At 41.9% G+C, this 17,730-nt stretch overlaps 1 protein-coding gene across 3 annotated transcripts in view; it reads left to right on the forward strand.

The window, feature by feature from the left end:
- The window catches only part of Galk2 (galactokinase 2), a 116,473-nt gene that overhangs the window by 73,317 nt on the left and 25,426 nt on the right, over positions 1 to 17,730 (forward strand). The gene's annotated exons all lie outside the window — the stretch shown is intronic.

Genomic DNA, 17,730 nt, shown 5'->3' on the forward strand with positions numbered 1-17,730 from the left:
CTAAAGGACAAAGACATGACCCATTACACAGTGCCCAGAATGGTACATGGCATGACCAGGAACATGCAGAAGGCAGGCTGGACCCAGGATTTGGATTCTGGGTCAGGAGCTCCTTGGCTCTACAGGAGCTTGTCCCCGCCTACACTAGAAGCTCCCCCTCTGTGCTGAGGAATTCCTGGGAGAGTCTTCTGTGTAGGCCATCTTGGCTGAGTTCCCAAGGTGTAGATTCCTTGTCAGAGATCTCTATTTGAAAAAAAAACTATAGACCTCTCATGTCAGCATGTCCACACTGAGTTCAGGCCCCTACCACCCTAAAAGCCTAGGTACCGAGTAATGGGTCATGCTTTGTCCTTTAGCGTATCATACTATTCTTCCATCGGTCAATGGTGTGTGGTAGCCCCAGTGCTCTTCTGTACCACTCTTTAAATCTGCTTCCCACTCATTCTGCAAATGATGGCTAGCATGACAGCTTACACGTTTTACCTGATGAAGTATCCCCCGCCCCCTTGTTTACCACTTCCCCAAAGTTCTCCATTGCTTTGGAATAAAGTAAAAGAAGCCTTGTTTACTGAACTGAGTTGAGCTGCTAGGAGTTGGGAAGGAACTGTCAGGCAGTGGAGGAATTTACTCTTTCAACCATCACAGGAAAAGTAGCTTGTGGAATATAGTGCAGGAAGGAAGTGGTCCAGGCAGGGACTACAGCACTACTGACAGCATGGCGGACTGTTGGCTGGGGTGATGGACAGGCTGGGCTTCCTCCATTTAGGAGACTAGTTCAGTTCAGGTGAATTTCTTTGTGTGCCCTTTCCTGGCCTGTATTCTCTGCCATGAGAAGGGCAGTCCAGGCTGGCTGGGTACTTCACCTGCTACCCATGTAACTTTTAGTTGTGCAATCTCTGCCATGCAAGTAGGGGAAGTGCTGGCTGCATAGTCCAGCCCTGGTCCAAGGCTCAGGCCACAGGCCTCCAGGCTGAAGTTCTATGGTATTAGATTACAGCATTCCACACTGGCAGTTTGGGATTCCTGGACCCTGGTAGTTAGTGAAAGTTCTCTAATGGGAACCAGCTCTATTTCTTGATCTCTTATTAAGTGTCCTCCCTCCATAGTTGACTATCTCTGTTAGGCCTAAGGCTGGTATAGCTTACCTCAGCATCTCCTAGCATCCCCTGCAGTCATGAGGGTATGGCATCACTCTTCCCACATGTTAAGGATAGTCTTGTTTTGTTTTTTCTTAGCCCTTTTTGAAATATTTCTAGATCACCCTCAAAGAAGCCTTACCTGACTTGTTAATTTCTAAGCTAAGCAGTGATCCCTCTACAATTTGTAGCACTTATACTTCTTAGGTATGTAGAGGGATCCCCACACTTGTAAAATATTGTTAGGTGGACAGAAATAATTGGGACAGAGTAGTCATTCCTTCAATAGATGCTCATTCTAGGCTCATGTCAGCCAGTTAGGGACACAAAAGTTAACAAGATGGATGCAGTTCATGTCTCAGATGAAAGAGAATTTGAAAGTGGAGATAGATGTTAAACAAATGTCATCATCCTCTGCCTCTGGCTATGCTGTCTCTTCTGCAGCAATTCCCCAACCGTGGGAGGAGGGTGGGATACAGCTGTACTGTCTAGGGGAGGGTGGGATACAGCTGTACTGTTTAGGGCTGAGTGTTCCAAAGTCTGCTATTCTCTGCATCCCTATTGGTTGTGGGTCTCTGTATTGATCATCGTCTACTTCTGTAATTCTGCTAACTGGGTGGGGTATTAACTGACTCCTATGGACTGAGTAATGTAGATTAATGCATCTGTAGCTCTTATCAGAGTCTTCTGTTTGACTCCTGCTTTATAAGGCTGTGAAGTTGGAAGAGTACAGCTACAGTGACTTAGGAAAAGAAAGTTGGGGTTTTTTTTGTTTTGTTTTGTTTTTTGTTTTTTTCTTCCTGTAAAATTTGGAGGTTGAACTTTTTTTTTTTTTTTGGTTCTTTTTTTTCCGGAGCTGGGGACTGAACCCAGGGCCTTGCGCTTCCTAGGCAAGCGCTCTACCACTGAGCTAAATCCCCAACCCCTGAACTTTTTTTTTAAATGAAGATTTAGATTTTTAAATATTAATCTACTCATTGAGATAATTACTAAAATTATGAAGGGAGATGTTCTAATATTAAACTTCATAGCATCTGGTCAGTATGCACATGTGGCAAAAGCAGTGCCTGTTCAATGACCATTTCCTGCTGGGACACACTTCCTCTTTGGAGGGTGGGCAACTCGTGTTCTCCCTGAGGGCTGACTCATTTGTGTTTTTATCTTGAGGTTAATGAGTAAGTGCTGGTGTCCTGAGGAGACTCCAGACATATACAATGTTATTTTCTGGGTCTTAGCACGGAATTGGAGCCTCTCTGCCAGAGCCACACTGACCTTGAACAAGTGTGATGCATGTGAAGGTTGCTGCTGTGACTGTTCTCTTCCAAAGACCCGGAAGAGTCCGGGAGCTGGCCTGTCTCTCAGAAGCGGTAGGGAGACTGGCAGGCCCTTTGGGGAGATCTCCAGAGAGCTAACTAGAAGAGGGGGCATGTCTTTTGTAGCTGAAGTTTTTAATCAAATTCAGAACCTCTTATATTTGAGGATGTCTTCTGAAGACCTTGTTTGTACCCTAGGCTGGCCTGGAACTGGTCTAGAGTGGCCTTGAAATTTGCCACCCTCCAGCCTGTGCTGGGATAATGTGCCTGTGCCATCAAACCCAGTTAAAATACAACTGGAATTTAACCGTGTAACTCCATATGTGTTTAAAGGTTCTTTGTCATTGAAGGTGGCAACTGAATTTGGCTATTTGGTACACATTGCTCTCCAAGATGATATAGCTAAAACACATTTTAAAAACCAAATTTTCTCATAAATAAGACTTAATTTGGTTAAAAGCAGGCACAGTTCCTTTTTCTCAGTTAATTCTTGGAGAATTTAATGGCATGTCTTTTGATAGTAGTCAGACTCTGCCCCTTAACCAGCCAAATTTGTCTTTTTTTTTTTTTAATTTTTAAAATAAATACTGAAGTGGTGATATATGCCTTTAATCCCAGTATTGGGGAAGCAGAGCTCAGGTTTTCTACCTAGTGAGTTTCAAGCTAGCTGTTGTGACACTGTAAGATTCTGCCTCAGAAAACAAACCAAACCAAACCAAATGTAACAACAGTTACACTAATACTCCAAACTACAAACCCCAACTAAGTCACCAAGTTCTACTATTCTTGGAGGGTTTGGCCATACACTGAAGCGTGGCTGAACAGCTAGGGGCCATACTCTTAAATCTGACTTCAAGAAAATTGACTTTACGCTTCCCAGCAGTTATCAATTGCGAATCACTTCTTAGGTAAAGGCGGGGCATCGAGTCCACCTCCCCCTCCATGCTGAGATTTTATCTGACTTGAGTTTGCACAGCTGTTGTGCGACTTGCTGTCACAACTGCTGTGAGTTGATGTCACAGCTTCCCTGTTGTGTTTGGAACCCACTGTTTCATTTTAGTCCTGTACTGCCTCTGCCTCTTTGACTCTCTGTACCTCTTCTTTCTCAATGAACATTGGGAAGAAGGACTATCATAAGATGTCCCATTTATGCTGAGGATTCTGTGGTCTTTTACTCTCTTCAACCTGACGACTTGTGGGTCTCTATTAATGGCCTCTATTAAAGAAGGAAGTGTTTCTGGTATGAGTTAAGAGATGCAGAAAACTATGGATATAATAATACTAAATAATTAGGAATTGGCTCAATAATATGTCTATTCAGCAGAATAATAGAGTAGGTTCTCCCCCAGGGCCTATGGCCTGTCTAGCATTAGGTTCTTGGACCCAGTAATTACTTCAAGTACTGGTTCATCTTGTGGAGCAAGCCTTAAGTTCAATCAGAAGTGATTGGCTACCCCGTGACATTGGTGCCACTTTTGCACAAGTGCATATGTCAAAGCAAGCCAGTTGTAGATCTGTATGCAGGAGAAAAGTCATCTTCAGTCTTACCCAGCTATGAAACCCAAAAGCCACATTTATTGTTAAAGAGACTATAAGAAGGCAATACAAACACATGCCATTTGGCAAACAGAGTTGGTAACATCCAGGTCCATGGCTGCTGTGCAGGGCACCTTCCTTGTCTCTCACATCTCTGGTCGTCCATGTTCTCATATATATTTGTCCTTTAAGAAAATGGTTGGTTCCTCTTCCCCTTCTTCAGCTTCATTCAAAAGAGGATGATGACTGTGGCTTATCCATGACATGCCTTTCAGATGGACTGGTAGAATTTCTGAGTTGCACTTAGGTTTAGTTTTAAGTAGATGGACTTCTTGGAGAACACACAACATTCATTGTTGACTGTGGAAGAGCAGGTCTTCAGATGATTCTGCAGAACCAGCGCACTTTTCTCCCCCCCTTCAGGGTCAGTAAGCATGGCAGCTTTACACATTTAAACACTGGGAGGTGCAGCTACCAGCCTCCACAGCCCCCTGCCCTCATGTGTGCTTAACCTTCCCACGTAATTAAAAAAGAAACCTCTAGGAAGATACATGTGTTCCTGTGTGTGAGCTCTGAGGATGAGAGGGCAGACGCGTAGAGAGGCAGAGGATGGCACTGGATGGATTCCCTGGAGCTGGAGGTACAGGCGCTGTGAGTTGCTTGATGTGGATGGGAACCTTGCTTGCGTCCTCTGCAAGAAAACAATGTGTTTTTACCTCTGAGTCATCTCTTTAGCCCCAATGCACTTAATTTTTGACCAAGGTATAAGAAACATGAACTGGAAAAAAGACATCAATTCAATAAGCAGTACTGGCAAAACTGGACATCCATTTGTAGAAGAGTTAAGTTAGATATGTAACTCTCTCACCTTGCACAAAAATCAGTTCAAACTGGGTTAAAAGTACCACTTTAAAAACCAGAAATGCTGAAACTGATAAGGGAAAATGCTTCTAGGTATAGCAAGACATTTCTAGCTTTATTTCTAGTTCTAATAGAACCTCAAATAACACAAGAATTAGTCTCCTGGGTTGGGGATTTAGCTCAGTTGCCTAGCAAACACGAGGCCCTGGGTTCGGTCCCCAGCTCTGAAAAAAAGAAAAGAAAAAAACAAAACAAAACAAAACAAAAAACCAAAACAAAAAAGAATTAGTTTCCCTAAATTGACAAATGGGATTTTTGAAATTAAAATGCTTTCCCACAGCAAAAAGTAACAGCAGAATGACCAGAAAACCTCCAGGATGGGAGAGAACTTCTGCTAGCCAGATTCCAGAAAGTGGAGAGACATCTAATCTAAAATAAAGAACTGAAAAACATTAAAACCCTTGCCAATAAGTAAATGGGCCAGTGAGCTGAACAGACAGTTCTCAAATAAGTACAAATGGCCAATAAATGTCTTTCTAAATGTCCAACATCCTTAGCCATCAGAAAAATTCAAATAAAAATACTTTGCAATTTAACCCCACCCCAGGCATAATAGCTATCGTCAAGAAATGAGTGACAGGTGCTTGCAAGGCTGTGTGGAAGAGAGAGCCTTAGTCGCTCACTGCTGTGGGGTTGAGGAGTGAGTTGGTGCAGCCGCTGTGGAACACCTGCACATCTGTCATACTGCTGCTCCACTCACAATAACAAGAGTTGGCCGAGGTGTCCTTCAGCAGATGGATGGATGATGAAAATGTGTGGTACACATGCATAATGAATTTTGTTCAGCTTTAAAGAGAACTGAAGCCATGGAATTTGCAAGGAAATATATGGAACCCAGGCTCACAGAGACAAGTACTACATGTTCACTGTCTTGTGCAAATAACAGCTTCTAAATGTTAAGTATGTGTATTTAGGTTGGAGTAAGTGTAAGGACTACATTTACACTACTCACTTATATACTTATATAGACTCACTACTATACTTACATAGCACATAAACTAGATGTTGTAAACTAAAACAAAACAAAAAATACTATAAGAATTTTCTCTCTTTTACATAATGGAAAAAAAAGCTGAAAGACTTCATCACAGTGGGGAATATATTCTAGATCTCATTTCTGTGAATATTTGCATCTAAGTCTAAACTTGTAGAAAAGTGGGGATGAAGATAAGCCAGGCATAGAGGCTGCACACAGGGATGTGACTGCATGGCTGTCTGTGCTTAGGAACATAAGTTGGGTCTGTTAATCATATCGGCCCTACAGTGTGGATCCATTCTGCCATTGTTGGCAACACAGGAATGGATTTCATTTTTATGTGGAAATGCTTTCATTAATAGACTCTCTGGTAAAAATGGCCAGTGCATGTGTTTAACCTGGACAGACTTGCTTTGAGCAACAGTGGGAACTGGCTAACCAGGAGAGTTTTGAAAATGAAGCATTAGAAAGGAATCCACAGAGCAGGGTTGTGAGGGCTAGCACACACGTTCTGAAGTACTCGTGTGAGTCTGCGTCCTTCAGACCTAGTTATCGCAGGGAAGTACAGCGAACCCAGGAGGTGATTTTTATTCATTTTGCTTTAATAGTGACAGTGCCTTCTACTCTGAATGTTTCTCCTTCTGACTCTTTCTCGCCATCAGTTTTCAAAAACTAATTGATTTAGATTCATTAAAAGTTGGAGTCTTGTAGAGCATTTGAACTAAAATGAAAAACATTCGAAGCAAATTCAATAGAGATTTATAACCATTGCTTGCGTAAATGATACTTTTAAGCGAAGCACATTTTTATATTCTTAAATTAACAAAGTGACCAGGAATCTTTAGTGGGCACAAAATTTTTCATATTTTACACATATTTCATAGCTTAAAACTTTCCAGAAATATTGTATGTCTGTTATATTGAGGGATAAAATACGTGACGCCAATACTCAATGCTATGGGCAGTCACACGGGGTGTCGCAGTAGGGGGATAGCACTGCTTAGCTTTGCTTTGCTGTAGCCTCAGCCCTTTGTGGCAATATGAAAAGCAGTAAGGTAGAGCTTTCATGACACTTCAAGAAAAGTATACAGTGATTCTTTGGAAGGCCTGTCTGGCTGGGAGCCATCACTCAGCCACGTTCTTTAGCTCCTGTCAGTTTGTGGTCAGTATGGAACTGGTTCTTTGACTGGTGGTAGAATGTGCTGAGAAGTTGGCACAGTATTCTCGAGGCTTTGACAATTTCCTTGAATCTGAGCAGAAAACCCAGATACTCAAGACTGCGGTCAATTTCTCTCATTCTGTGTATTCAGTAGAGCACGCTCTGCCAGGACTCCAGTGAGTGTTGTTGGTAGAACACGGGGAGTTCAAGCTACAGTGAAGAGGCAGAGGGACGGGCGGGGTGGCCTGGGCAGTAGACCTGGAAAGGAGCAGGGCCTGCAGTGCTGCATTGGCCTTGCAGGCAGTAGGGAGCACTTTGAAGAAGCATTTCACTGGTAGAGCATCAGAGAAGTGGGATACAAAGGAAGAGACACAGTCGGGTGTAAACTGTGACCCCAGTTCTAGGGTGATGAGTCAGGGCAGGCAAAGCTAGAGAATGATAGCCTGTCTCAGAACAAAAGCAAAGAAGGAACCCTACACCAAACCAAGGAAATACTCTGTGTGTGTGTGTGTGTGTGTGTGTGTGTGTGTGTGTGTGTGTGTGTGTGTGTGTAATAAATCTTAAGGAAAAAAGATTTTTAAGAAAGAGTGTTTTCTTGATGTAGGGTGCTTAGTATTTTAGTTTGCAGCTAGGACACACGTAAGTACTAGGAAGTTCATACTCTGAGAGCACTTCTGTTGACCCTTAGCCTCATTTGTTTCATGAATTCTGTCTCTGTTGTCTTGCCTCAAAGTCTGCTAAGAGGGAAACCTCACCAATGTGGGGCTCTAGCCTGCTTATTCCTCCCTTTTCCTTCATTGTGGACAAAGCACTGTTGCCTGCTCAGGGCCCTCCTGAAGCAGTATCTGAGGTCAGCCCTTCAGTTTGCTGTAGTGAAAGAAGTGGTGAATCTTGAAGAACTGTTATCTCCAAGCTTCTTGGTGGGAACTGTGAGGAAATGACCTGCAGCCTCCCAGATGCAAAGCATGCCAGCCACAAAGGCAGCAGTGACACACTCCCTCATCAGGCTCTTTTTCTGAGCAGGTGACCTCACCTACCCTCACCTCATCTGCAAGTCATCTTTCTGATTCCTGAGCCAAATTTCTAAGGGCTTAAGTGGCTTTCCCATTTTGCTCCCTCACAGCAAGACAGCAGCTCATTGGTCATGTAGCTGTGGTTGTGAGAGACTCCATTCTTTAATTGCAATGCACACCGACTTGCAGACTCATTAGCTGAAAGTGAAATGGACATTGGCCTAACAGCTAACTGTGATATCTCAGGAGTGAATCTCGATCTCACATGAGTACCTCTGCCTACAGGGAAAAGTAATGTAGAGGCTCCCTGTGGAAGCAGTCTGTAGGCTACAGGCATGCCTTGCAGAGGGGCCACACAAGTCACTGGGCAGGATGTTTTGTTCCAAGTGTGTAGGACAACAGGACTGGTTCAAGTAAAGGTGGAGATGAGAACTATCATAGGGAAGTACCTTTTTTCCCCCTTCCTCTTCATTCTTTCCTTTTATCTTTTACTTTTTAAAAGTAATTTTTAAAAATTTAGTATTCTAAAATCTGATACATTTATATAATGTATTTTGATCATATCTATCCATTACTACCAATGAGTGCGCCCCACCTAGTCTCCCTGTCTCTCTTCCAACTTCGTGTCTGCCTTTTTTTTTTAATTTAATAATTATAGTCATCTAACTGAGACTGAGGCTTCCACCCTGCCTGTTAGCTTTCATGGTCCTGGAGGTTATTCTACAGACTACTGTGCAGGGGGTCGGGGGACGGGTGGATAAGCATCAAGTCTTACTCAGCTGTGAACTCTTTGAACATGTCAGGCAGGATGTGCCCACTGGTGTAACAGTGGCCCAGCAGTTACAGGAGTAATCCATCACTCTCTGATTGGATTTGAGGCCTGCTCCACAAGAGGGAATTTATGCCTAGTACTGTAAATCTGGCCTTCACTCTATGGCTGAGGAAGTCAGGCTCTAGGAGTGAACTTATTGCTGCTATTGTTTGACTAAATTGTTATAGTACCAAGCTGCCTTCTAAAAATTCATTTAAGAGGAATTATAGATAAATGTTATTTCCAGCCATAAGCAGAGACGCTTCTTTGCGGAGACTCATGATTTTCAAGGTATTAAGAATATGCAACAGTTGAGTACTCAGCCCTAAATTGGACATTTATACCAGTACTTCTAAGGCATAGAGATTTTTGCCGAAGAGGAGGTAGAAAGAACATGGAAATTGGAAGATGAGGAGAAGGGCTAAGAAATTTGGCACAGTCAAAGAAATCAACCTCACAGCAATGTTGGCTGCCTGCAGTGGTCTTGTACAAGACTGGGCCTAGCATCAGTTAATAGTGGATTAGGAAGGACTCACGGTCCCTATCCTCAGGCTGAACTATTGCTACTGGTGGTTTCTGGTAAAGAGGTGGTCATTGTTTTCAGGTGTGTACCTAGTGTGGCTCCCACCAGGATCCAGTGACTCGTTCCGCACCCATGGTCACACAGATGATCCTAGTTAAACTCTGAGTCTCAGAGACAAAAACAAAATAAGAAAAAAACAAAGCCATGATTATGGAAGAAGGACTTGTGGGGAGAAAGGAGGTTTAATAGGATTGGGAGGGAGATTAGAGAGGCGGGGGCTACACTGGTCAGAAGGGACTTTATCCGTGTGTGGAATTGTTAAAGAACAAACTCAATAAAAGTAATAGAAAAGAGGAACAAAAACTGAAAAGAAAAAAAAAAGATACCCTGTTCTGTGAAATAATTGGACAGCAAAACAATTGTATTGTCTCTGTTCCCAGTTCTCCTTTAAAATCATCCCTTCAAGTATATGAGCTAGGGTTTAAAAAAATATGATTAACACATTTGAAGACTTTAGCTTGTAACATTTCAGAAGTGAGCAATTAAAACCAAACTTAAAACCATCTTTTGGTAAGTCTGGCATCCTTTCTAAAAGGAAGAAAGAAAGAACTTAAAAAAAAATCAAAAAGCAAATAACCCAATTAAAAATAGGGTACAGAACTAAGCAGAGAGTTCTCAAAAGATGAGAGATAAATGGCTGAGACACACTTAAAGAAATGTTCAGCATCCTTAGCCATTAGAGAAGTGCAAATTAAAACTACTTTGAGCTATTATCTTACTCCGGTTAGAATGGCCAAGGTCAATAAAACAAATGACATCACATGCTGACAAGGTTGTGGGGCAAGAGGAACAATTATTCATTGTTGGTGGGATTGTAAACTTGCACATCAGTGTAGGAATCAGTGTGGCAATTCCTCAGCCAAAAATAGATCTACTTCAAGAATGAGCCATACCCCAATGGACTCTATATCCTACTACAGAGACAGTCATCTGTACTCATTGCTCTGTAATCATAAGTTGGAAAGAGCCTGTCTACCAACTGATGGATGGATAATGAGAATGTGACACATTCACACAAGTATTCAGCTGTTAAGAAAAATGCAATGTTCTGGTAAATGGATTGAACTAGGAAAAAATAGCAAATACTGTATATGTTCTCTCATATGTGGGCATGAGCTTTTTTTTTTTTTTTTTCCGGAGCTGGGGACCGAACCCAGGGCCTTGTGCTTCCTAGGCAAGCACTCTACCACTGAGCTAAATCCCCAACCCCGAGCTTTTAAGCTTTCAATGTGTGCTACATAACCATAGAAGTCAGGTACTTAGTAAGGGACTGTGAAGAACAAGAGGTTCTTCCAGGGAATATATTGTTATGGAGAGATAAAGGAGAAACAAGACTAGGAGGATTAAATAGGGAGGGGGATGGGAGAGGAGGGACGAGGGGGAGATGGTAAAGGAGGGAATCTGGGGAGGGACAACTAACACTAAAGGACATTTGAACAACCATATGGAAACCTAGTACCATAGAAGTTCCTAACATATAAACATATATAAAAGAAATCCAAGTGGGCCACAAAATAATAATGGTGACTGTGTCTTAAATAGACATTGTATGCCACCAAATAACTCCCCCAGTGCCAGGAATGTGTTGCATCACGTTGAGTCACTGATTAAAGGGTACCATGGACCCTCCCCAAACATCATGGGCTACTGTCAACACTATTGCTTATTCTCTACAACCTGATTGTAAGGCCCCATCTCTGAAGACACGTATTTATGCCATAGAACACTTGATGAAGTAGTATTCTGGTGCCCAGCTAGACGATCCACCTCTACTAAGTAGTATTTATGGTACAAGTAGGTGCCCTAAACACTTCCAGAGGAGAAAGGTAGTCACCAATATGACCCATCTTCCAACCTTGCAATCTACAGCAGTGCCCTGCCTGTAGGTATATGCTGGAGCAATAGTTGCATACATGTTACAGGAGTAACCCACCACTTCACACATTTGGATTTAAGGCCTCCTCCACTGAGATAGAGCCTATCCCTGCTATTGCGAATAGTGCCGAGAACCTGACACTAGATAGGTCACGGGCCTAGGGGAAAACCTACCATTCCTCTGCCAAAGGAACCAATTAATAAAATGACTCCTAATTACATACTGCTGTATCCATAGGTCAGTGCTTCACTCAGCCCACATCAGAGAATTTTCCTCTTGTAGTAAATGCGAATTAACAGAGATACCTATAACTGGACAGTATCCAGAGTGACAGACTCAGTCCTAAATGTGATGTCTTCATCAAGCCCTCCTTTAAGGCTCAGGGGTCTGTGTGGAAGAGGAGGCAGAAAGACTGTAAGGGCCAGAGGTGGTGGGGAATCAAAGAAAGCAGCATCTTCCAGACTGATGCACAGATGACCTCACAGAGACCGACAGCACGCACACGGCCTGCACTGATTCAAGTACACAGGGCCCAGCGTTGAAAAGGGGCAGTGGACATGGACTCCCTGCTAACCAGGAGCCTAACTGTGGGATACCCACGGTCACTTATGAACCACATTCAAGAGCAGGCCCCACGGCCAGGAATAGTCGGCCATGGTTTCTGGGTAAGCGTCTTGTTTCATTTGTTTTGTTTTGCTTTGGCAGTTTTTGCCTTACTGATATTGCTCATCTTCATTTTTGTGGGATTTTTTGAAGTTGGATGCATAGGGAGGTGAGAAGAATCTGGGAAGAGTTTGGGAAGGGGAAAACATCAAAATATATTGTACAAATGAAGTTTTTTAAATGAAGAGAAAAAAGTAAATGAGTACAAAAAAAGAGCAAATCAGATTCACATTTTACTGACGACTAATGTTCTACTCTCTCTGGATTTTTCTTTTCTTTTCTTTTTTTATTAGATATATGTCTTTACTTACATTTCAAATGTTATTCCCTTTCCCGGTTTCCTGTCCATAGCTCCTATCCCCTCCCCCTCCCCCATATGGGTATTCCCCCACCCATTCCCCTTACTGCCCCCCCCAATTCCCCTACATGGGGGGGTCCAACCTTGGCAGAACCAAGGGCTTCCCCTTCCACTGGTACCCCAACAAGGCTATTCTCTGCTACATATGCAGTTGGAGCCCTGGGTCAGTCCATGTATAGTCTTTCGGTGGTGGTTTAGTCCCTGGAAGCTCTGGTTGTTGGCATTGTTGTTCTTATGGGGTTGCAAGCTCCTTCAACTCTTTCAATCCTTCCTCTAATTCCCCCCAAGGGGGTCCTGTTCTCAGTTCAGTGGTTTGCTGCTAGCATTGACCTTTGTATTGGACATGCTCTGGATGTGTCTCTCAGGAGAGATCTATTTCCGGTCCCTTTCAGCATGCATTTTTTAGCTTCATCAATCTTGTCTAGTTTTGGTGGCTGTATATATATATATATATATATATATATATATATATATATATATATATATATATATGGGCCATATGTGGGGCAGGCTCTGAATGGCTGTTCCTTCAGTCGATGCTCTAAACTTTGCTTCCATATCCCCTCCTATAGATATTTTTTCCCCTTTTAAGAAGGAGTGGTAGCATCTGCATTTTGGTCATCCTTCTTCTTGAACTTCATGTGACCTATAGATTGCATCTTGGGTAATTTGAGCTTTTGGGCTAATATCCACTTATCAATGAGTGCATACCAAGTGTGTTTTTCTGTGATTGAGTAACCTCACTCAGGAAGATATTTTCTAGTTCATTCCATTTGCCTATGAATTTCATGAAGTCAATGTTTTTAATAGCTGAATAGTACTCCATTGTGTAGATGTACCACATTTTTTGAATCCATTCCTCTGTTGAAGGGAATCTGGGTTCTTTCCAGCTTCTGGCTAATATAAATAAGGCTGCTATGAACATAGTGAAGCATGTGTCTTTGTTGTATGTTGGAGCATCTTTTGGATATATGCCCAGGAGAGGTATAGCTGGGTCCTCAAGGTAGTTCAATGTCCAATTTTCTGAGGAACCTCCAGACTGATTTCCATAATGGTTGCACCAGTCTGCAATCCCACCAACAATGGAGGAGTGTTCTTTTTCCGCATCCTCGTCAGCATCTGCTGTCCCCTGAGTTTTTTATCTTAGCCATTCTGACTGGCGTGAGGTGGAATTTCAGGGTTGTTTTGATTTGCATTTCCCTGATGACTAAGGATGTTGAACATTTCTTTAGGTGCTTTTTGGCCATTTGATAATCCTCAGCTGAGAATGTTTTGTTTAGGTCTGTACCTCATATTTTAATAGGGTTATTTGGCTCTCTGTAGTCTAGCTTCTTGAGTTCTTTGTATATTTTGGATATTAGCCCTCTATCAGATGTAGGATTGGTAAAGATCTTTTCCCAATCTGTTGGTTGCCAATTTGTCCTAATGACAGTGTCTTTTGCTTTACAGAAGCTTTGCAGTTTTATGAGGTCCCATTTGTCGATTCTTGATCTTAGAGCATAAGCCATTGGTGTTTTGTTCAGGAAAATTTCCCCAGTGCCCATGTGTTTGAGACTCTTCCCCACTTTTTCTTCTATTACTTTGAGTATATCTGGTTTGATGTGGAGGCCCTTGATCCACTTGGACTTAAGCTTTGTACCAGGTGATAAAAATTGATCGATTTGCATTCTTCTACATGCTGACCTCCAGTTGAACCAGCACCATTTGTTGAAAATGCTATCTTTCTTCCATTGGATGGTTTTAGCTCCTTTGTCAAAGATCAAGTGGCCATAGGTGTGTGGGTTCATTTCTGGGTCTTCAGTTCCGTTCCACTGATCTACCTGCCTGTCTCTGTACCAATACCATACAGTTTTTATGATTATTGCTCTGTAATACTGCTTGAAGTCAGGGATGGTGATTCCCCCAGAGGTTCTTTTATTGTTGAGTATAGTTCTCACTATCCTGGGTTTTTTGTTATTGCAAATCAATTTGCAAATTGTTCTGTCTAACTCTATGAAGAATTGAGTTGGAATTTTGATGGGGATTGCATTGAATCTGTAGATTGCTTTTGGCAAAATGGCCATATTTACTATATTAATCCTGCCAATCCATAAGCATGGGAGATCTTTCCATCTTCTGAGATCTTCCTCAATTTCTTTCTTCAGAGACTTGAAGTTCTTGTCATACAGATCTTTCATTTGCTTGGTTAAAGTTACACCAAGACATTTTAGATTATTTGGGACTATAGTGAAGGGTGTCATTTCCCTTCTTTCTTTCTCAGCCTGTTTATCCTTTAAGTAGAGGAGGGCTACTGATTTATTTGAGTTAATTTTATACCCCAACACTTTGCTGAAGTTGTTTATCAGGTTAAGTAGTTCTCTGGTGGAACTTTTGGGGTCACTTAATACACTATCATAGCATCTGCAAATAGTGATATTTTGATTTCTTCCCTTCCAATTTGTATCTCTTTGACTTCCTTTTGTTTGTGAATGTTGTATCTTCATTTTCATTAAATTCTAGGAAGTCTTTAATTTGTTTCTTTATTTCTTCCTTGACCAAGTTGTCATTGAGTAGAGCATTGTTCAACTTCCATGTATATGTGGGCTTTCTGTCATTATTGTTGCTATTGAAGACCAGTCTTAGTGTATGGTGATCTGATAGGATGCATGGGATTATTTCTATCTTTCTGTATCTGTTGAGACCTGTTTTGTGACTGATTATATGATCAATTTTGGAGAAGGTTCCATGAGGTGCTGAGAAGAAGGTGTATTCTTTTGTTTTAGGATGAAATGTTCTATAAATATCTGTTTAATTCATTTGGTTCATAACTTCTGTTAGTTTTGCTACATCTCTGTTTAATTTCTGTTTCCATGATCTGTCCATTGATGAGAGTGGGGTGTTGAAATCTCCTACTATTATGTGCTTTGAGCTTTAGTAAGGTTTCTTTTATGAATGTAGGTGCCCTTGCATTTGGAGCATAGATATTTAGGATTGAGAGTTCATCTTGGTGGATTTTTCCTCTGATGAATATGAAGTGTCCTTCCTTACCTTTTTTAAATGACTTTTGGTTGAAAGCCAATTTTATTAGATATTAGAATGGCTACTCCAGCTTGCTTCTTCAGGCCATTTGCTTGATAAGTTGTTTTCCAGCCATTTTCTCTGAGGTAGTATCTTTCTTTGTCTCTGAGGTGTGTTTCATGCATGTAGCAAAATGCTGGGTCCTCTTTACATATCCAGTCTGTTAGTCTATGTCTTTTTATTGGGGAATTGAGTCCGTTGATGTTAAGAGATATTAAGGAATAGTGATTCTTGCTTCCTGTTATTTTCATTGTTAGAGGTGGAATTATGTTTTTGTGGCTCTCTTTTGGTTTCATTGCCAGGAAATTATATTCTTGCTTTCTATATAGTGTAGTTTCTCTCCTTGTGTTGGAGTTTTCCATCTATTATCCTTTGTAGGGCTGGATTAGTAGAAAGATATTGTGTAAATTTGGTTTTGTCATGGAATATCTTGCTTTCTCCATCTATGTTAATTGAGAGTTTTGCTGGATACAGTAACTTGGGCTGGCATTTGTGTTCTCTTAGGGTCTGTATGGTATCTGTTCAGAATCTTCTGGCTTTCATAGTCTCTGGTGAGAAGTCTTGTGTAATTCTTATAAGTCTGCCTTTACATGTGGCTTGCCCTTTTTCCCTTACTGCTTTTAATATTCTTTCTTTGTTTTGTGCATTTGGTGTTTTAACTATTATGTAACTGGAGGCATTTCCCTTCTGGTTTAATCTATTTGGAGTTCTGTAGGCTTCTTTTATGTTTATGGGTTTCTCTTTCCTTAGGTTAGGGAAGTTTTCTTCTATAATTTTGTTGAATATAGTTACCGGCCCTTTAAGTTGGGAGTCTTCACTTTCTTTTATACCTATTATCCTTAGGTTTGATCTTCTCATTTTGTCCTGGATTTCCTGTAAATTTTGGGCTAGGAGCTTTTTGCGTTTTACATTATCTTTGTTGTGTTGATGTTTTCTATCTCTGCCCCTGAGATTCTCTCTTCTATCTCTTGTATTCTGTTGGTGGTGCTCGCATCCATGACTCCTAATCTCTTCCCTAGGTTTTCTATCTCCAGGGTTGTCTCCCTTTATGCTTTCTTTATTGTTTCTATTTCCATTTTCAATTCCTTCACCTGTTTGGTTGTGTTTTCCTGTAATTATTTCAGGGATTTTTGTGTTTCCTCTCTAAGGGCTTCTACTTGTTTACTTGTGTTTTCCTGCATTTCTTTAAGGGAGTTCTTTATGTCTTTCTTAAAGTCCTCCATCATTAGCAAAAAATGTGATTTTAAATCTAAATCTTGCTTTTCTAGTGTGTTTGGATATCCAGTATTTTCTTTGGTGGGAGAACTGGGCTTTGATGATGCCAAGTAGTCTTGGTTTCTGTTGCTTAGGTTCTTGTGCTTGCCTCTAGCCATTGGGCTGTCTCTGGTGTTTGCTTGTCTTGCTGTTTCTGAGAGTGACTTGACCCTGCTGTAGGCCTTTGTGTCAGCACTCCTGTGGAACTGCTTTCCTGTTTTCTTTCAGCCTGTTATGGGAACAGGTGCTGATCTCAGGTGTGTTGGCACTCCTGGAGACTTCTTCCAGCTCTAGGTGTGGGCAGGAGTCAAAGGGTCCTGCCCCTGATTGCTCCTAGGTCCTTGCAGCCAGGAGGCACAGTTGGCACTATGCGATTCCCTCTTGGGTCTGGACTGTGGGCAGAGGGTAGTCTCCTCTGACTTCTCAGGAGTATCCACACTTCTGAGGGTCCAGCTCTCTCCCCCATGGGATTTGGGTGCAGGGAGCTGTTTGGCTGGTTCAGTTTGGTCCTGGGCACAGACCAGAACTGCAGGTACCGGCGGCTGTCTGTTCCTATATCCCTGTGTCCAGAGGCACTGTGCAGTTTCCCCTTGGACCAGGGATGTGGCCAGAGGTGTGCAGAGGTGGCAGTTTGTCCTGCGTTCTCAGGATGTCTGCACTCCTGGGTGTTCAGCTCTCTTCCCCATGAGGATTTGGGTCCAGGGTATATTTTTCTTTTTGTACCTGCTGTCTTCACATCCAGACAATGAATTCTTCAGGCCTCAGAGAGAGAGACACAGAGAGAGACTTTCATTATTTCTGTTCAGTGGCTTAGGGGATAATGAAGAAATGTATTCTGGTTAGGACTCCCATGATTGGACCTGATTAGGAATATTTTGTTTACTTCATGTCTTCTATCATATTGTGAGGCTACCTCAGGATATAACTGGAAGCCAAACTTTTTCTGGAGGGTAAAGGAACATGGGGATGTACTACATCCAGGACCTAATGAAGGGACTTTTCATAGATTCACCAATGAGGTTTTTATTTTAAAAGTGACATTTGACTCTAAATACTCAGATACTTAAATTCATT

Source organism: Rattus rattus, chromosome 5 (genome assembly GCF_011064425.1).
Source record: "Rattus rattus isolate New Zealand chromosome 5, Rrattus_CSIRO_v1, whole genome shotgun sequence".
Taxonomy (NCBI): Eukaryota; Metazoa; Chordata; class Mammalia; order Rodentia; family Muridae; genus Rattus; species Rattus rattus.